This window comes from Pteropus medius, unplaced genomic scaffold, assembly GCF_902729225.1.
Source record: "Pteropus medius unplaced genomic scaffold, Ma_sr-lr_union100, whole genome shotgun sequence".
Classification (NCBI taxonomy): Eukaryota; Metazoa; Chordata; class Mammalia; order Chiroptera; family Pteropodidae; genus Pteropus; species Pteropus medius.
The window spans coordinates 24145695-24168680 of record NW_024351729.1 but is presented as its reverse complement, the minus strand read 5'-3'; positions in this window follow the sequence as shown (position 1 = coordinate 24168680).

The window sequence follows — 22986 nt, the reverse complement described above, 5'->3', positions numbered from 1 at the left end:
ATTGGAATAAATCACATTCCTTTCTCTAATGACATTCTTCAAAATTTGAAGATAGTTACACTGACCATCGGAGTAGTCAGTCACTCTCTCAAGCAAATTATCCCCAAGTCATTCAGTCATTCCTCTGTAGACCTGGGAAAGAAGAACCTCACCTTGTTCATTTTTGTCTGAATGCCCGCTTGTGTATCCTTATCATTTTTGCTATTAAATGTCCCAAATGGAGCATAGCCCCATAAACGTGATCTGAATTATTCCCTTCCTCATGTGGCTACTGTTAATTCTTATTATGCTTATATAAATCAACTCATATGTAAGCTCTAATCCTCCTTCTCCATTTTTTTTAAACACCGACACTTCTGGGTGATATCTTATTCTTTCACTCACATGACAAAGATTTAGGGACACAGAGCATCTAGATACTAAGTAGTTTAGAGGTTGCAAATGGCCCACAAACACAGTAGGATTTAGTTTGCACCGAATCAACATGTATGATGTTTAAAAATCGAAGCCCATTTCCAGGGCTTCATACATTAGCACCTACAATACAGTAGGGCTGAAAGATGACTTGTAATTCTGAATGACTGTAATCACCTGGAGTCATGTCTCTGCTATCTATTTAGGCAGAACATGCTTATCCCAGGTCCTCACAACTGACCCTCTTCACTGATTTCATTACTTGTCTGCTCTATGAATGAGTAAGCAGTTTCAAGGGCTTTCATCTGATTTCTCTCTACCTAATCAACTTTCTTTTCATTATTCGTAGCACTAGTCTTTGCTTTTTAGCTTCACTCTTCTACCTAAATTTTCTCTCAAAGATCTCGTTTAGTCCCGTGGCTGAAACATCATCTATACACCAACGACTCCTCCCCTGGCCTCTCCCTCAAACTCCATGATAGTCCTAGTTGTTCCTTTTTCCTTGGCCATTTTTGTTTCTGTCTACTTTCTCATGTGTCTGTCCTCCGTCACACATGTCTTAAACTGTTCACTCTAAACAGTCCTCCAGATCTTCAACTGCTTGCTGGGTCATCCCTGCTCATGCAGAGCAGTCCTCCAGGTTTCTCATTTGTCCTGCCATCTGTGTCTGGACTTTTTGGTCATCTAGAACCATCCTCCCAGTTTTACACCAGCCTTCATCATTTCTGGATTCAGGTGGCTCTGCTCTGCATTTCTTCATTCATAAAATTTCCAACTTCCTTCTCCTACCTTCCTTCATATCATTGCCCTCATCATCCAACACCAACCTCTGCTTTTATTTTCAAACCCAGAGGTTTTCAAGTTCCATTCTTAGACCGGCAGCATCAGCATCCACAGGAAACTTGCTGGAAAAGCAAATACTTGTACTCTATTCCAGGTAAACTAAATCGGAAATTCTGGGGATGGGACTCAGTCATCTGGATTTAATAGCCAAGATATGGAAATAATGTAAGTGTCTATCAAAGATGATTGCATAAAGAAGATATGGTACATATATACAATGGAATATTACTCAGTCATAAAAAAGAATGAAATCTTACCATTTGTGACAACATGAATGGACCTGGAAGGTATGATGCTAAGTGAAATAAGTCAGACAGAGAAAGACAAGTATGATATGATCTCACTTATATGTGGAATCTAAAGAACAAGATAAACAAACAAACAGAAACAGACTCATAGATATAGAGAATAAACTGATGGTTGCCAAATGGGAGAGGGGTTGGGGAGATGAGTGAAAAGGGGGAAGGGATTAAGGAGTACAAACTGGTAGTTACAAAGTGGTCAAGGGATGTAAAGTACAGCATAAGGAATATAGTTGATATTATAATAACTAGTCTAGGTGCCTACTAGACTAATCAGGGATCAATTTGTAAATTATATAAACGTCTAAATACTATGCTATACGCCTGAAACATGTAAAATAATACTGAAGGTCGACTGTAATTGAAAAGAAAAAAAGTAAAATAAAAGCCTCCAGGTGATTCTGTGCATGCTGAGGTTTGAGAACCGCCGCTCTCTAATCCACCAGTGTTCTGAGCCTTGGCTGACATTTGAATCACCTTAGGGGTTTTTTTGTTTTTTTTTAATCCATGCCTGGACACCACCCCAAACCTATTAAATAAAGTTTTCTGAAGGTGGGGTCCAATTATAGGTATTTTTGAAGAGCTCCCCAGGTAATCCTAATGTGCAGTCAGGGTTGGGTTTCATCTGCCAAGACGTTTCCTGTTCCTAGGCATTCACTCCATCCCCCTGTCTGGGAAGCTCTTCCCTTGCTTCACATGCCTTGTTCTTTTTCATTCTTCAGGTCACAGTAAAATTGTCACCTTCTCAGAGAGATCTTCCCTGGCCATCCTGACTCTATGAGCACTTTCTTTGTAAATATTTTCTCAATCTTACTCATCTCTAATTAAAAGTGTGTTGTTTAATAATTCACTTACTTATCGGCTGCACTGGAATATCAACTCCTAGAACAATGACTTTAAGGATGAATTCCCAGCTCCCTGGCACCAGGCTGGAAACATGGTAAAGGCTCAGTAAATATTTGTTGTGTGAAAGACCAAACACCACAAAAACACAACACGCTGTTTATTCCAAACTCTGTGCTTTTGAAGACCTGGTTTCCTTTGCCTAAAATTTTGTTCTTCTACTTCCATTATCTTTTACTTTTGATTAGTAACATTCTCACAAAAGGCCAGAACATTTTCTTCCATTCTTCCACTCTTTATCCCTGACGAGCAATTTCTTTCCTAAAATCACATATGACTTTGTAACATTATTTAACTATTCACTTAAAAAAATGTACCCTGAATTCTTGTCTCTAATTCAAGATTCTGAAGTGCATAGAGCAAATTTTCGGTCTCTTTCTATTTGTTCCACCGTGTGAATGGAGCATGCTGCTGGGTACTCATGAGTAGATACATTCTGAAGTGAATAATTGAGTGGGAGAAGGAAAAAGCTTTCAGTCAATAGGTTTAAAAGCCAAGGGACCATTGAAGAGAGAAAAAAAGAGAGAGAACATCCAGTTCAATACAAAGATCGGATCTTAAAACAAAAATGAAAGACAAAAAAAAGAAAAATCAAAATGCTGGGTGTCTGATGCGTGTCTGGATAGGGAAAGTTGTTTCCAGTTGTTCCTGCTTTCTACTCCAGCACTTTTGAACACCTGGGTCTGTACAGATTCCCCTGTACCCCTCAGTCATCCCATCCCTTTCTCTCTTAAGCGATACAGAACACCGAAACTGGCATTCACATCACAGGCAGACTTTCAATGCAAGTAAGCTGCTACAGAAACTCCTCTCTTATGATGTTACATGATCTATGTGCGAGCAATCAGAGAGATCAGCTGAAAATGCCCTAGTGCTGAGAAGGAACTGAGGGGCTCACACACCGCTCCTTGAAATGTCTTGCTGGGGGGACCAGTAGGACTCTTCAGCACGAATAAACATCCCCATCCTCAGAGATTGATCTTCCAAAGGACGGAATGCCTGCTGACTTCTGCTTCATGGAGCCAGAGAGAGGACAAAACCCTCAAATGATATCTAATACATTGGTATTAGGATGCTTTCATCCTGCACTGGTCCAGGCAGAGTGTCCTCATTTTTCGTACCTTACAATTCCTAATGAACCAGAGATAGAACTGCTTAGACATATTTACTCTTATGCTTGTATCTCTTTGCTTGAAGATATAGGCTATTCCCATTTCTGTTATGGGTTTAATATTATTTTACCTCTCGACTCCAGTTTCTTTCTAAAATCTGAAGTTTCAGTAGCTTGCGGGGATAATCCCTCTTAGTTCTCAAGAACCAAGAATCAAAGACCTATATTTGCCTTTCTTTCCCTTCATCGTCCACTATTTCTCCCCTCCATCCTTTAATATTGACTCTTCCAAGGCACCAACACTCCCTAATGCTGCCTACTGTAAGCCTTTAGTCTTTTCCCCACCCACACTTACCTTCTACTATAATCTTCCAGATTCTAGATTTTTTTTTTACCACCTTCCTGAGTTAAGTATCTTAAATCAAGGATTCTTGCTAGAGCCAACTTGATAAACTAATTTGCACTCTGTTGATGACCTAATGTGTTACTTTTCCCAAGTAAGGAACTTGCATTTAAAGAGGTGTCTAAAACTCTGTATCTCAAAGACTAAAAATGGGGATCAGAGAAATACCGGAAAGATTTGGGCACTGGGCAAGGGCAAGCCGTGTGGTAGTGGTCTCAGTCACAACACAGGGGGCCACCTTCTTTGTGTCCTCTCCAATAGACCTAATTAGCATAATCCAATTTGCCATGCTCCATGCACAATTTTCCATGCACTCCTGGAGCAAGAATCACTGCCCCAGTCAGACATGCAGTATCTGGGGACTGGCCGTAGAGGAGCAGGAGAAAGGACAGATCTTTCTAGGTTCATAGGAAGACAATTTATAAGAAGGAGAGAAGGAGAAAACCACCAGTTTGATAGTCTGGAGACCCAGAAGATATACTTATTCTACCTTCTGGATACGTTTTTTAAAAAAATTCCATTGAAGTAATTGATACAAAGTGACTTGTGGCAGAGTTCAGTTAAGTTTAACTTATATTTATTGACTGCCAATGACAAATTAGCAACGATAGTAATAAATGAATAATTAGTTACCCTGAATTAACACTTACCCTGTATCATGCGCTCCAATAAGCATTTTGCATGGATTATTTCAATTAATAATTAAATCCACCTTGTTGTTTCGTAGGCAGTGGTATGCTGGTTAACTGGCTCTCTGAGGTGGAAAAAAAATGCCCTTACTTGTAGAATTTGCTGATTATCATGGTGGAAACACTCCCAACATGGATGATTTCAAGCTACCAACAGCTTACAAGATTTCCGAATATATTACAATTGGTCTACTAAATTTACAATTATGACAATTGGTTCCTATAGCTCGGAGAGGTGGCTCCAGCACACCACTGGTGGCAAGTCCTTTCTTTTCCCCCTTTGCTAAGGTGACCAGTTTATCTTAGCCTGCCTGGGACTTTCCTGGTCTTAGCACTGAAAAATCTGCATCAGGAAACTCCCTAAATCCCAGGCAAACTGGGCTTGTTGATCACATATGAGGTAACTGAGACTTAAAGATTTAGGGAATTTGTCCAAAATCACAGAGGTTGTAAGCAGCAGAACTGCTTTCAAGACCCAGGAGTTTAATTATACGGAGCCTGTGAGCTTCACTGCAGCAAAAGTCAGACCTTCCATTCTTGAGCAGAGAAGATTAGCTATGAGTGCAAAAAATGATCATAAAAGACAATACACACACACACACAACATAGAAAATGTAAAAAGTAAAGTGTTCTGCAGCAGAATTAAGGTGTATTTTATATATATGAAAGAATGCCTGATTCAAAGATTGAACTCAATCTCAATTTATTGAGACCACCCCATCCCCAAAGGAACTGTCTACAGTTTCCTAGAATCTGCACTAACATGATTTATATAAATCCTCCACATTACAAAATGGCCATAGATGAAGCCAGGCTTCACTTCTCAGCACATATCCATAGCAGTACAATTGATGTTGCATCTTTTAACAACCTAGGATGTTTTACATGAAAAACGTGCCTCTTCTTAATGATGCACTGTTGAATACAAGCGTCATTAACTACAACACGATCCTTCAATTTAGGAAATCATTTCAATGATTATTCTTAATGAGTATCAAGATATTCATATGAAAAGTAGAGCTTTTCCCCTACTAAATTGAAACTCATGAAATCCAGTATATCCTTTAATGAGAATATATTTCAAGAATAAGTTTCATGAATAATAATGTTAATGTTCCATTATTTGTTAAGTAAAATAAAGTTTGTTTGGAAACTTCAAATTTTGTTTTCCATTTCTGATATAGGTTTTAATAAATGTCATCTGTAAAAAAGCCAAGTGATTTGTTTAGATTGCAGCGAACATCCCTTTCAGCCTAATAGACATCTTTTAATGGTTTATATAAGTTATCTACAACATAGAGATGAGTTATTCTAATTTTGTAAAATGCCATACTTCTGAAAGCATTAGAAGAGTGCAAAATGACATTAATTCACAACAAGCGATGTTCCAGAAGATTCAGTTCAATAAGAATATATGCGCATGAAAAATAGTAATTCTCAACACCCATGCGTTATCTTAATTATCTTAAAAGCTTTCAAGAAACTCTTCTCAAATACTCTTTCTTTTTTTATAAAAAAAAAAAAAGTCTAATACACACTTCACTCCATTAACTTTGAAAAATAAGTATATGCCAAATAGGGCTTGTGTGTGTGTGTGTGTGTGTGTGTGTAATGTGTATATGTGTCACGTAAAGTGAAGGAAACAGATATGTTTAAGTTAGCAGTCACCAAGTAGTAATCAAAAATAGATTTAAATTTTATTTCATAGAGGACTTTACGTCCCTGAGGACTATTTCACACTAAAATTGAACGACTTTAATAGTGCAAAAGGGATTTAGAAAAAAACCTTATAAGAACATTGTATATATCTCTGGGGGGGAAAGGTCATCTGACCCAAGCGAGTAGCAAAAGAATGTACATCAGGGACATGAGGGTGAGAAAACCTGGGAAGAAAAGTGTCTCTCCAATATAAATCAGCAATTTTGTGTTTCGTATAAAGAAGTCATCTGCTATTTTTGTTTCTTTTGCTTAGGGACCCATAATTTAAACTAATATCACTAACCTTACATATCTGATTTAGAAAACATAAAATGATTGGAAAGAACAAGGCACAGTCATCTTAGAGTGAAACTTAACAATTCTATTTCTGGGATGGTTCAATATCAAGTTTACCTGTATGCTGCAAACTGTTCTAGGATCAGAGATTTTAAACTAAGTTCTGATTTGGAGTTTATGGCCATTATACATCCAGATTTTATATAATTTTTTTCTGGGTAATATATTGAAATCTCTTATCAAATTCTCAAAGCAGTAAGAAACTCAACAAAATTCAATAACCTCTGGTATATGATTACATCATATAATTCAGTATTCGTGTATCTTTATTACATACTTGATTACTTAGATGATGTACAATGAAGTTATAAGAAACCCTTTTACTATATTTTTACTATATTTTCACACTTTTAGTAGATTTTAAACTTATGATAAAAAGCTCACAAATTAAAGCAGATGTAATGAGTCTAATATGAGAAATTCCATAATAAGTAATTATGTAAATATACTTACACATTTTAATGATATTCTCAAACTTCACCAGAAACATGTTCTCAGAAATACATGTACTAAGTTTGATTTTTATCAGTGGCAGAGCTGACCTTTGGTCAAAGGCAGTTATCTATATAACATGACTTTAGGGGAGTTATCAAGATAAATCTGAATCCACAAATGTCCTACTCTCATGCTGATATGGAACTTCTACCACTACAGATCCATTTGTCTATCCTGTCTCCCTTTGTTTCATCAAAACTAAAAATATCCCTAAGAAACAATCATGTCTTTAACCCCCATCAGTCATTTATCGAAACCGTGAACAAGAACGAGAAGCCTCCCATGGCCTCTCATATTTTGAAAGAGAAGAGAGAATGGACTCTTGAACATAAGGAGGAAAAACAATTTCCACTGAAAAAGAAAATAATTATGAAAATGGAAGCCAAAAATGCTAAAGATAGGTCTCACATGTCATTCATCAGCATGCCATTTATAATTTACAGAAAAGTACATCAAAAATAAGTGCTAAAGAAATCTTTAAATTTATACTATGTATTTAAATACTATCTATTTTAAATAATTATCATTTTTTCCAGTAATTATACTTCCTTCACTAGTACAAAAAAAATAGTTTTTAGCTCTTATCTCTAATTTTTAATGAATGAGTTTATCTCAAAAGAATGAGTTTAAATTATGACTGTATTTTCCTATCTTTAATCTTTTCTTAATTTTTAATATGATAAATCAGCGCTCTGTTTTTAGATTAATACGACAGGTTAAGCTACCATGGAAACTTCTTCACACCTTCTCTTCTCAACTCTTCTACTTTTCGCCTTTCGCTTCCAAAAACAGAAAAATTCTTAAGCCATAACCTTTCAAAAGCTATAAAGCCATGCTAACTAAAAAAAGAAACTTTCCAGATGCTAGACACAGGCAAATAACTAAAATATCAGAGTCAAAAACAGAAGTTAAAGCTGAAATGTTTGCTGTGACAGAGACATTAGCTAGAGGCCTTAAAAGATAGAATTCTGATTCTGGTTTAGGAAGGAGAACCCAGGCGTCAGGCCTTGAGTACACAGGAAGAGGAGACTGAGATTCCTGTAAGAAGTTGAAAGGCACAGAGGGTAACAAACAAGAAAAAAGACACATGAGATAGAAGAAACAAGGGAAGAATCTGAAATAAATTTAAAAATAATTTGTATTTGAAAGGTTAAAAGCAATAAAGGAAGAAATATAAATGATATATAAAGAAGAGAACTGTATATACAAAGGACAGGGCGTTTTTTAAATAATGAAGTAGCGATTCTGAAAATTAAAATATATTCCTTCAAATAAAAAATTAAGACAATGAATAAATAATAGAGATTTAGACGCAAGATAATTCTATGAAAAAAAACTAATGCCAATAAACCCGCAAACTTAGATAAATGCACAATTTTCAGAAAATCATAATTAGCTATAATTTATAATGTTATATATATAAACTTTACTGTCAATAGAGAAATAGAATTTTTTTATAAACTCAGATAAAAGAGTATCTCTTAGTTAAAAACTTAACCCAGGACTACATTAATATGTAAACATCCTTTCCATAAAAAGCATGATGAACAAACCTGAACAAGTAAAAAACTGAAAGAAAATATTCACAATGCGTAAAATACAAAAATGGTACCCAAATTTGAAAATTATCCCATACACCTATGAGAAAAGTACAAGACGCCATGTAGGAAGATGGACAAAATACTTGTCAAATCACAGAAAAGGCAGTTCAAAGGCAAATAACCAGCAAAAAGTAGCTTAATCTCACAAAGTATCAGATAAACGCAAATTTATGCATTTTTTGCATTTTCATTTCATAACTACTAGCTCAGCAAAATATTTTTTAAGCATAAAGATATTAAAAGTTAATGAATACATGGAGCAACAGTGACTGCTGTCAAGAGTAAAGTGTTACTCCCACTTTGGGGAACAATTTAGTAACACCTAGTAAATTAAAAATGAATTTGGTCTAGGACCCATAACTGCATTTCTGAATATACATTACAGGGAAATTCTTACAAATGTGCATCAGAAGACTTGTCAAGAATGTCCCTTGAAGCCTTGTTTATAATGACCATATGAATGGAGACAAAACATTCATCGGTTATAAAACTGACACATTCATTTTGGAATAGAAGATAATTATACAGTGGTAAAAATGAACAAGTTAGAGTTATGGGTTTCCATATACAGACCTCAAATGCATTAAATTTAGTGGGGAAAAAAGCAAGATGAAGACTGTTGAATACAGTTTGATATTATTTATTTACAACAAACTCACAATTGTGTACCTACGCACACACACAATATTAGACTGAAAACATCTATAAGTATTTGATAGCGGTAGTTTTCAGGAAAGTAAAAAAGGTAAAAAGGTTTGGGATAAAGGTTTAATGTTTTTTTGGGTTTTTTTTTTAATATTACATTACTTTGAATATATATATATCCTAAGTAGTAATGGCAATATTTTATCATTTTTAATATTGGTTACTGGGTAGATATTTTTAATACTATTTTCATATTTTTGGTATTTTTATTATGTTTACTAAATTAAGAAAAATGAATAAATGTTATTCCCTTACCTTGGCATTAATATGATGTACATGAATGAAGCATCATGGTTAGCTCAACGGTATATTTCTTATAGAGATTCCTTATTAATTCAATACTAAACTTTCAGTTTTTGAAAACATGGTATAAAATCCATAAATGACAGTTATCCAGAGACTACATGAAGTAGTCAGGAAATTAGTGTTCCAGGAAAATGTCCCTGGCGAAAAGAAATAATTTGAATCTCCAGTCTGCAACACCTTCAAATGATCTAAATATCATCTTTTATAATAAAAGTCCTAAATGAAAGTTATAAATTACCAGTATCAGGAAGGAGTGACATAGTCTAGGAAATATGTCATTGAAAATAGTTACAAGGTTAAATAATAAAGCAATTTCGCTGAATCATAGCTCATTATTTTATTTAATTATAAGGCAATGGAAGTTATGGAGCAATTGGCAATCATTCGCTTTGGAGGAAATGCATATAATTTTTCTCATTTCTTTAATCTGATTCTTAGGTGGTCAGTTCCAATTGCTAAGCTTGGCACTGGTAGTTTCGCTCTTTTTAAGCCAAGTAAAACAGATGGAGGATAGCTAAATTGACAAAAAAATAATTTACTATGATACATTCACAAAATTTCACTTTCCAAGATTTATAACAGCTATATTGTTCATTGGAAAAGACCCATGGACCTAGGGCTGAGGGAAATAAGGGACTTTCATTTGAAGCAAGGCACTTGAAATATATTGACATCCAAACCAGGGGCAGAAGATGCTCCTGAAAAATATGCTCATGCGGCTGATGGGTATGATAAAATTTCATGTTGGCATTCCTGATTGCTTAGTAATTCCAAATAGTTAGGATTAGAAATAGTTTAAAGGTTTGAGACTCTTGGTCCTAGCAGATTTGTTGGTTAAGAGAGTTTTAATTAAAAAGGAAAGGTACAATAAGCCATCAGGGGCAGGAAACAAAGGGCACCTATAAACGGGTTGGTTATTAATTTGCCACATTGGGCTGTGAAAGCATCTGTAATCTCCACATCCAAATACAGTGTGAAAAAAAATGTCTTCTCCTTAAATCACTACAGCACTGTCTGCTGAGAAATCATTAGCTGAGGTCCCTCACAAGAACTAATTCAATTTTTAAGGGGCTGTCTTAATGCATCGCCCCTTCTTTCAGTAATTTTACATTTCAGTGGCTATTGCCAGAACTAAGGCCAATGGAATATTTGCTAGAAGTACTAAGGAAAAACACAGTAATTAAGGGAACATAACAGTTAACCTCAAATAAAAGGACCTCAATTTAAAGGAACCTCCAGGACAAAGTTGGTTTTTTGATTTGCAGAAGTCAATTGCTTCAACCCTTCAGGAAAGTGTTAGTCAAATTTGAATCGTCGTTTTCACTGGCGGCAAACTTCATGTAACTCAGAATTTCTGAGCCTTCCCGTCACTAATCAGTTATATAAACTTTTCTATGTACTTCATCCTAAGCTATAAAATCTCCATCTGGAAAGAAAGCTTATTTTTGGTTTATTTTGTTTCATTTTTTTTTTTTTAATTATCTTATTATAGTCTCCAGGCTACATATATTTTCAACTCTCCAAATTAGTCTGGAGAATTTCAGTAAAAAGAGAGACAAAGAAACATGTTCATATCTCCATACCATTACTGACAAAGGTTCCACAAAGAAAATCATCACTCCTAAAATGCTGTTAAACCCGAAGACCCCAGGAAAAAGCAAGAGACCTCTATACTATAACATCACACAGGACAAATTGGAAGTCCCTACATAGCTGGTATATTTGCCCAGACTTTGGAGTTCCAAGTCCCAGAAACCCTCCATCCTCTTATTCACCCCTTGGGGTTTCCATATGGATGGTGGCATTCAGGTGCAGTGACTTTACATTGAGACTAATAGTTGATAGCTCGCATTATTGGTTTATCCAATTACATCCTTAAGTCAACCTAAAGAACTGGATCAAATGTAGGGCCAAGTTCATACGTCATTTTAATGATAAAATCAGGTTTAGTCTTACAGTAATTTGGGATTGATTTATCCTGTACAGACTACCATCAACGGGGTTAAGCAATCTTTCTGACACCTTATTTTTCCCTTTGCTCACCCCAAGCCCAACCAACAAGCTTTATTTTAAACGATTTATCAGATGCTAATGAACAATTCATCCTGGCAAGAAAAACCAACACAAACAACCCTTAGGGCAAGTTCCTGCTTCCTAATGAACAGCGCCCTTGGGCTCCAGGGTACAGAGCCAAATAAATGACTCCACAAACCTAAAACCTCATTATTGGCCTGAATTAGGCCCAGCCTCAGGCATGTGTGGCCATATTCAGATCATTAAGAATCTTCTGTTGCTTATTGCTTTCTCCTTTTTCTACTTAGGGAGCCAGGAAGGCACTGGTTTTCATCCTCCTTCACACCTTAAGCCTCTTTCTTATTCCAGATTTTACCATCTCTCTACTCTCCACTTGTGTTCCCTATTTTTTTTTTAACCTATACAAAATTAAGACTTTCTCTCTGGTCAGTGACCCCACTTTTTGAGGTCCACTAGTTGACATGTACACAGCTGGGGACTTACCCTTTTTATTGTCTCACAAAGCCCACCAGAGCGGGTCACCACCTCATGGAGGATTTGTTCCTTTCATGTCCAAGCGCCCACAAACCTGACATGAGTTTAATAAGGAAATGTAGAGCTGAGACAAAATTGTTTCACAGAACCTGGAGGGGTTTATTTAAAATACTTCCATCTCTCACTCACACATATGTTACTGAACAACTTTCCAAGAGAGAGGCACAGAGTCCAAACCTTGAATATGGCTTGTAAATTAGCAAATAGTAGCTTAAATTATACATTTCCTTTTATTTTTCTGGTATAATCAACATGGATGCTTTCAGAACTCAAGTCTATTTTCTTTTCACTTGGTGCTAATGAAATAATCTTTTATTTTAAGCAAGATATTAATTCACATGTTATTTTACCTATTAGTTTATTTTGACATCCATAGACATCATGATAAACAAATCTGTGTTTTCACTTGCCCAAAATTCTTTTTTCTAGAATTGGAATCATTTCAATTCTCGATATTTCAAATATTTCATGCTTAAGCTTTCTCGTTAAGGTGAGGCTGGCCCAAAATTTGCTCTAGATAAATGACATTGAACAAAACATCTGTTCCGTGGCCATGTTTAAGTTTTATTTAGAATATTTTGTTTGGGTAAAGAAAGTGATTCTTTGAGAAAATCATTTCAAAAAAATGTTTGACATGAAAAGCTGAAAGGAGGAGATAATTAGAGAAGAAAGCAAGTGTTCAGTGCTAGCATTTTGTCTTCTAGCTAAGTTTTAAAAAAAACATATATTAAAGGTAGAAAGAAGAAGCTGAGGACTCAAAAGAAAAAAAGTTGACAAGTTACTCTCTTTAGTAAAAAATAATTATAGAAGAGTGAGGAAATGGAGGTAGACTATTATATGTAACTTTCTAGCTCATTTTATTTTAGTTTAATAATTACCAGTACTCGTAATAATCCCATTAGAGGCTTTCTTCATTCATTCGTTAAGCAAGGCTTTATTGGACAGTCTGAGGGTTAAGATATACAGTGAATATATATAAAGAGAAATAAGACATGATTACCCTACCCTCTCAAAGAGTTCTTCTTTGATCTATTTAAAGAAGGAAATAGACTTTCTTAGAACGAAATAACTAGAAAGGCCAATTCCAAAAATATTGGTGAGGTATTTCTAAAATGCGGAGAACCCAGCTGTTGAGGTAAAAGCTTCGGTCGAGTTGGACTTCATGCTGGCCATCAGGGAGGAATTGGGGATAAACAGGTAAAAGAAAAGGAGATTCTATTTGTAAAGGCACAAAATTATACTATATTTATTTTGTCTTTGAAAGATTTTTCAAACTCTCTTTAAACGCTTGTTATATGTTCATTTAATCTATTTTCTGAATAGTCCTGTTTTCACTTAAAATTTTTGAGGAGTAAAATATTCATGATTAAGTGAGGAGCTCCTGAAAGTAGGATGGAATTCTTGCATACTGCTTCCATATTTGGAACAGTAGCTAAGATGGCAGGGGTGAGGGTGTTGAAACTGCAAAACTAAATAATGAAGTGATAACAAATGTCAAATGGTACCTAATGATGTGTTACTAAATGAAATCAATATTTAGGCATATTTCCTCGGTGAAAAAGCACTGACATATGCTCTTCTTTTTTTATTGGTTAAAAGCATGGTTTGCAGAGTGGCCTGGGTTTTTGCCCCATCTCCATCACTTACTAACTTCATAAACTTGAGAAAGTTATTAAATGTTTTTCTGCCTCAATTTCCACATCTGTTATATAAAGCAGAAGGCTTGTTCTGAGAATCAAAAAACAAAATGCACATGAAGAGTTTAGAACAGTGCATGACACATAATAAATGTTAGTGATGATGATGGTAAAGATGATGGTATCACTCATTTCTTCAATAAATATTTATTGGGTGCCTATGTATATAGCACAGCCAAGATTTTCCAAGATGGATTGTATTGTATTATATGATTGTATTATATTTAATGGTATTTATTTAAATAAAAGATATTCTATATACCTAAAGATGACATTTTTATTACATTTTCATATAAGTAAATTTACAAAAAGAAAAAAATTGTCAGATCATGAGACACAATTTCATAGAGTTAGGACTATAAACTTTGCAACTTGAATAGATAGTTAATAAGCTTTGGAGTCACCTTGGCCAATTTATTTGCTTTACAATCTTGGACAAGATGCATATGATCTATCATCTCTTAACAGTTCCATCATCCGGAAAATGTGGCTAAAAATGAGACATAGCTCAGAGTGTTATTTGTTGATTCAGTGAAAAATTTCTATCATATGCCTGAAAAAAAACTAACTCACTTGAAGATGTTTGCAGTTAATAGGGATTTGTGTCATATAAGTAAGTGTAATGACTTTTCCATGACAATTCCTGAATACACAATGCCTTAGTTTAAAAAATGAATCTCTAATAATACTGTTCAAAAATAGAAGTGGACTAGACTAATAAAATTGGTCAAGATATCTGGGTTAAAGTATGCGCTCTGTCATTAATAAGCTCTAGGCTTTTGAAGATGTCATTATACTTTTTTGTTTACAGTCCTTCACTTATACAATAATGAAAACAAACTGGATGACTTGGAAGGACTCTTCCAATTCTATCATTCTAAAAATCAATGTCTTAACGATGGAAATATTAAGTAATTAATTTTTGTAGTCTTGTGAATTTATTTTAAGTATTTAAAAACTTATTCTGAAATCTTATACAGTTTGAATTTTTTTTTTAAGTTTCATTTTATGAAAATAGCAAAAGGAATGGCAACAACATTCCAAAATGAGAATTATAAAAATGTTTTTAATTCTTAATTATACTTAAGAATTAAAACTTATATACTTAATTAAAGCCTAATTATATACAACTAAACTACAAGTGATATACAGTGGGGGTCTGATTATACTTATAATTTCTCCTCACTACAGACCTGGTAAAATCTTATCTTCAAATGGATAATAAAATATACTTATTTTATTGAGTTGGACTTCATGCTGGCCATCAGGGAGGCCAATAAAAATATACCTATTTTATTATCCATTTGAAGATAAGATTTTACCAGGTCTCTAGGGAGGGGATGGGGAAAGCCCTTAATATGGGAGTTTTGTTTTTAGCATGGTGGCTCACCATAGCCCAACTAAAAATTCTGGATAAAAAACAAACCCAAACAAAACAAAACCCCAAATATGCACATAGGTTATTAAGGAGAGTCAAATCTTGGAGAAGTAAACTAGGAAAGGGCGATTTTCACATTTTTTGTCTTACTCATAACTTAACCCAAGGGAAGGCCTCCGTCTTAGAGTAGATCAGACTCGGTGGTGCAGGCAGCTAATAGAAATGGAATCATTTCTATTAGGATGCCCCAAGAGGCATCCTTCTTTTCTGGCCAGAGGAACCAGGGTGAGAGGTGCCCATGGGCTGGAAAGTATGGAAGAAAATCCTAGAGAGGACAAACGTAGAAGAAGTCTCTTGTTTCTTTATTGAACCATAAAAGTCTTAAGCTATCCTTAGATCTATATAAGCATGTGACAAACTGGAACCATAGCAAAGATTTTGAAAACTGAATGGAAATTTGAGCACAGCCCGCAGAAGATGAGACAGAGCTCACAGTCTGAACTTAATCAAGTTGATTTTCTGCTAAATATAAACCTCAGTGTTCTCTAGAGGACCCAGCATCTAAGGAACATAACATGCACAAGGCCCAGGACAAACCTCAAAATTATTCAGAATGAGGGAACCATGAAAATGTGACCAGCTTTCAAAGGACAAAAAACCAAAAATAACCCTGAGATGACCAAGATGTTGGAATTATCAGACAAAAACAACAAGGCAGCTGCTATACTATGCTTTATAAGATAAAGAAAATATACTTGAATGAAGAAAAATGGAGTTATCAGAGAATAGAAAATACAAAAAATAAATCAAAAATTTTAAATTGAAAAATATATAAAAAAAGTCATTGAATGGTATCATTAGCAATATCAAGATGTTAAAGGAAACGATCAGTCAACTTAAAGATCAAGCAATACAAATTTCCCAGTCTGAAGAACAGAGAAATAGAATTTTTTTTTAAAAAAAGAAACTGCTTCAGGAACCTGTGAGATTATACAAAAGAAATTCTAACATGCCAGAATAAAGAGTTTGGAGAAGAAAACATGTATGGTAAAATCATGGTAAAAACTTCCCAAATTTGGTGAAAGACATCAATTTATAGATTCAAAAATTCAGCCAATCTCAAGTAGAATAAACTCATTGAAAATCATGCCTGTGCACATCATGATCAAAATGTTGTGAACCAAAGATCAAGAAACCTATCTTGAACATACCTAAAGAAAAAGACACATATGTACAGGGTAGCAATAATTTGAATGGTCGTAGTTTTTCATCAGTCAATATGGAGGTCAGAGGACAATGGGATATCTTCAAGGTGTTGAAAGGAAAAAAAATGTCGAATTAGAGTTCTGTATATACATATCCTTCAGAAGTGAAGGAAAAATAAAGTCATTCTCAGATGTAGGGGAACTAAGAAATGTTGCCACCAACAGACCTGCTACATAAAATATGCTAAAGGAAGTTCTATAAGCTGAAGGGAAATATCAAAGGGAAACATGTTTCTTTAGGAAGAAAGGAATAACAACATAAATGGTAAACATATGGGTTAATATACTAGAATATATTACCCTTTTAAGTTCTTTAAAATATATGTGGTCATTAATATACAATTGTTAGGTAGGGTAATCTATCTATCTATCATTTATCTATCTAATATATACATTATTTAAATGTATATAAATAAGAAATATATATGACAGATATAAAGGTATGCATACTTACAGAAAGTGGTATGATATCAAATATACGTAGACTTCTTAGGTTAGGCACGTATATTTCAATACTTAGAACAACCACTAAAAAAGCGAAGATACATAGCCAAAAAGTGAACATTTAAAAAGAAGAATGCTAAAAAATATTCAAATGATCCAAAAGAAAGAAGAAAAAAGAAAGCAGAGGAACATAATAGATAAGAGAAATAGAAAACATAATAAAATAGTAGACCTAAATCAAACAATATCAATAATTATATTAAATGTTTATCTAAAAAACTCCAATTAAAAAGGCAGAAATTAACAGGGTAGATAAAAAAGCAAGACCCTATGAAAAGTTTTTTCTCAGAGACACTTTCAATCTGAAAACATGGATAGGCTTTAAATGAGTGGATGGAAAAAGATATACCTTTCAAATAGTAAACATTAAAAAGTTGGAGTAACTATTTTAATATCAGATAAATATACTTCAACACAGACAGTACTATTGCAGATACAGAAGATATTTTTTCATAATGATAAAAAGAAAATAGCAATTACAAATATGTGTGTGCCTGAGAGCAGAGACTAAAAACATATGAAGCAAAAATAGACAAAATTAAAGGGAGAAATAGACAAGTCTATAATTATAGTAGAAATTTTCACAACTCTCTCAGCAATTGGTAGCACACTGAACAAAAATTTCAACAAAGATACAAAAGATTTTAACAACATCATCAGCCATATTGATTTAATTGACATTTATAAAGGACAAAAAGAGTATATACTATGTAATTCCATTGTATAAAATTCTAGGAGATATAAAACAAACTAATGACAGAAAGATCAGTACTTGCCTAAGGATGAGATGGAGGAAGAACTAGATAGCAAAGGAGCAAAAGATTTCTGGGAGTGATAAAATGTCCTTCTACCCACTGGACTTTCTATAAACACAGAACAGTTACTAATTTCTTTTTTTCTTATTTATATATTAGTTTCACACAGTGGCTGATTTCTGATTTTAGCATAGTGCTTTCTATCTCCAGAAAAATTTTCAGTGGAAAGAGCTACGATGGCACATACTGTGTGATAGGCACTACTCTAAAGACCTCTTACACATTGACATATCTAACCCCACAATGATAATTATTTTTTTCATTATAGAGATGAGAAAATTGAAGCTCAGAGAGGTTAAGTAAATGATCAAAGTCACAGAGCTGGGAAGTACCGGAGCTGAACTTTGGACTCAGTAATCCAGCTCCAGAGTTCAGGCTTTTAAACACTGTGCTGTGCTGCCTTATCCCACAGGCTGGTACTTGGTTGGTGCCTTTTCGAGTAAGAAGCAAAGAGAGGAGAAATTGGCAAAGGATTTTTCTGGAGCCTCATAGCCATCTTCATCCTCCAGTAAAGCCTGCTAGAGTAAGTGACCCACGGATGCATGTGCTCTTCTCCTTGCTTGAAACATTTCAAAATCGCAACGGAATTCCCTCAGCCCATTGATGGATAACAAGGATGCTGGTCTACTTCATAAAACATGGTGACAAACGTCCAGGGAACATGCACACTGTGGTTACCACGCCTTTTCTCAACGTGGTGACTATCCCAGTTATGTCAGTGCTATGAAATCATGGCTTCCGACCAAACGGTCAGTTTTAAACAAAAATGTGAAAATATTATAACAGATGTTGATGTCCACATGTTAAAAAATGGTATGTATGAGTGAATAATTGTTACTTCTTTATAAGTTAATTTTGGCAACTAGTATATTTTTGCTTTTAAATGTAATAAATTTCACTTTGGAAGCCATGCCTTTGAAACTTCCTAGAATTAGTTATTTACTAAGCATTACTGGTGGGCATTGCAGAGGAAATTGAACTAAGAATTGAAACAATGCTAACCCTCTCCCCATTATGTCAAAATATGTTTGTCCTCAAAAAGACTATCTGCTAAACAAAACCAAACAAAATGATTCAGTATTTTTACCTTTGTTTAGCAAATAAGTCAACTGAGAGCAGATATTTTCAGTTCCAAAACAAAAAACGCAGTGCCAAAAGTGTGGATCATTATTTTAGTTTCCGTGTCATTTTATTCACACACAGCTGCCATTTAAATCTTAGTTAAGATTTCATAGAGAAATGCATATCAGTTAAATATCCAATTGTGAACATATAATAGCACACGTATACTTATTTGTCCAAATCACATACTTTCGTTTAATATAAATATTTAAAAGGACAAAAAGAAAGATAAGTTTTGTCTCCTTAAGAACATAACAGTTGATGTGAGCAAAAAAATTGGGGCAATTATTGAGAAAAAGAGAAAAATCTCAACTCCGATAAGGGATTGCATTGGACAGGTGAGCAGTTGCAGGCAGAATTAGAAGTTTTGAATTTGGCTGGCCAGGCAAGAAGCAGTGAGTTAAATTTTATACGGCAGGAAGCACGATTAATGGCAATGGGGACCCAGAGGAAAGCGAGCACCAGGAGGAAGTGAGTCGAGCAAACACAGCTAGCGCCTTTGCTGCAAGGAAGTAGAAATGATAGGCCAACCTTATAGATGATGCCTAACACATCTAAGTGTATGTGTATAATAAGAGAGTGAAAAAATAAAGATTTATTCAGTTAAATATATGGTTATATAGATGAGTTACAGGAACAAATATACATGTATTCATTATACATCTGTACACACATAGATTATAGCATGATGAAAGCTTTCATTTACATAATAATTGTTTCATGCTAATACAGTGGTCCATTGAGGAAGGTTTTATAAATGTTAAGAGTATCACATGGTGATCTTCTAGAAGCTTCTGTACCAGTTTTCAAAGTAGACGAAGCACCATGTTGGCACCCACACTGGATATGCCTAGTCTTCTCCCCAGGCCCCCTCACGGGGCAACTGAGAAGGGAAGTGTTGCTTTCTCTCTGGTTTCTGGAACATGAAGTATGGGGCTAACATTTCAGTAGCAATTTCCCATTTGATTTTCTGTGCTGCTTTTAACTCTCCTGCTATATAGTTTCTACTAGTTTCTCTAATTTGTAAACTTCAACCGAGTAAGAGAATATTTCTATAACAGTTTTGTGTTTACATATACAGCTGTAAGGAAATCAGGTTCTGGAAATCTCAGGTAAAAAAAATGCCTGTCTCTAAAGATTTAAAATTACCAATGACACCTGAGTTAGAGTGTAATTTAGAACTTGATTTTCTGTAAAACTTTGGAATTCTGTCATAATATGGAATGTGACAAAGTTCAGTTTGTTTAAAAATTGTACACAATTATTTTCTCTATATTTTATTCTAATATGTGTATCAGTTGTAAATAGAAATTGCTATTTTCTAAAATGTAAGCTATTTCAAGAATAATATTTTTATTTTGGCTCTCCTCCTTTCTCTACACTTGAAGTGGACCCAACTATCACTATTATGGCACCCTCCATAAGCATCATGATCCCCGCTTGGCAAGCTTCTCTCATATGAAAGCTTTCTGAACATGTGATATATATAGGAATACGCAATTAATTTAATATTCAATTGACATGCAATTTTTTAGTAAGCATTATCGTTTTTTTATAATAGAGGTACAGTCTAGGTAAGATTCAGATTAAACCAAAGCTTGACAAAATTTGAAAAGGTTTTACCTGGCAAGTGAGATCTACTATTAAGGGAGGAGCCTGTATAGTATATAGGAAGGAGTGTGAATGAAACTTAAAAGCCTGTTTGTACAGTTACCCAGCCATATAATACAAGTCCAGTCTCCACCATTGGCTGCCTCCATCTCCATCTCTACATCAAAGAAAGCAGTTCAACTAGATGTTTTCAAATGTCTTATCCAGTTCTACATTTCTGTGTGGCTGGGCAAAAATAAAAATATACATTCACACATATATACATACGTACATACATACGTACATCTTTAAAGTAATTTAAACTTCCTTTGAAGAATTAATATTAGGTTAAAAAAAGCATTTCTAATGATGAAATGTCTTTAACATAGAAGAGTATTATCCAAAGATGTAATGATATTTCCTCCATTTCTGAAAAAGTATGACATAGAACTCTGTTTTAGAGTTTAAATTAGTCCTTCTTGAACACAGGCTCTGAATTAAATGAATGACTTTCAGAATTTTAGAAACCAGGACCATTAGAAAAAAAAATAAGGAACGAAGGGTTACTTTATTTTGGGGTCAAAGATACCAACAACAAAACCAACAATCAATAAAATATATCGTGATTGAAATTTCTTTAAAGAAAGAATATTTTAGCATAAGAATTAGGAAGCATGTAATTGTAAGATAAAGAGCAATTTATGTTGAATACTTTATAAAGGAACTCATTCATTTTCCTAATTGATTTTCTTTAGCCACCAACTGGGAAACCAGTATCTCAGACCAGCATAGATCAAAGGTTGGGCTTTTGAAAAACTGGTGGATTAAATGACCTCTCAATTTCTGTCTTTTAATCCCATCATTTCCTTAAATCAGTTTAATTATCCTGCAAAAATAAAGCCACAGCGATGGCTTTTGCAATTTCTTCTTGCTTCGAGCATTTTCGCTGCCCCTTAGTTTTAGTTTATTCTATTTGGCTGAACATTGTCATTGACTCGCTATGAAGTTAATCATTTAGATATCTTCTGTTAAATATATCTCAGGATTCATAATTGGAAAACCAGCTGTGGCTGGCAGAATTATTTGTTGTTTGTGTTTCTTTTTGCTATACATACTTATTGGAGTAAAACTGTTTCTTTTCAGCCATGCTGTTCCTGCTGTTACTTGTGACAGAACAGAGATTTCAGATAACAGGTATAAACTATTTCTGCCCTTTCTCTGTCATATCTCTAAAAAGTGGGAGGAAAAAAAATACATAATCTAAAAAAATAAACGAACAAAAAACCAGCAAACAGAAAAGTCCATGCTTCATTTGCGTGTTTTAGAGTTCCATTAAAATTGTATAATGGCAGTCACTACCTTCTGTGAATGACCTTTAGAGAACAACCACTGTAGTCAGGATCTTGAAGTTCAATCCCACTTTTTAGTTGATGACTTGAGAGTCTTACCCTATGATTGCCAAGTTTTTCTAGGATTACCTATTAAAGGCTATCAGAGACCTACTCTGTGAAGAAATCTGAGACCGGTCACACACAATTGACTAGACACTGTTTACAGTTCTCTTAATTAGCAGACACAGATCCGATGTGTGGGCTCTTTGGATCCATACGATTTGGGTTGAATGTTTGGGGAGAGAGGAATTATCCACTAAGGATTTTTCTTTCATTAATCCCAAACAGAAAAGAATTAGAAGTGGATTCCACTGTCAACCAAAAAGATACTTAATTTTATAAGAAAAGACACAAAGTCATATAATATGTAAGCCCCAAATTATTTTAAATAAGGATCTACTTTTTGCTCACAGGAAGTCCAATCCACAGCTGTAATAGAGGACAGAGGGTTGACCAAAGCTTCAACACATGGTTCCAGGGGTTATCCTGGCATGAAGGAAGAGAATGGAAGATCATATATATGGTTTTGTTTTACATGGTAAAGCTTATTAAACTGTGATCATCAATTCTGCCCATATTTCATTGAGCAGAACTTGGTCACTTGACCTTACTTAAAGGGTAGGGGTGAGACTTGGAGATGTATCCACTAGTAGGACAGCTGTGCCTTGGCAACAGCTCTTCACTAGGAAAGAGAGATCCTCAGAGCAGCTGGCTGCTTTTACCACAGGGAGTTTGCAGGAACACTTGCCAGCTACAAAACTTAAAGCTGGAAAAGAACCGATGAAAAAGTTTGCCAAAATATTTGACACATGGAATTATGTCCATTCTA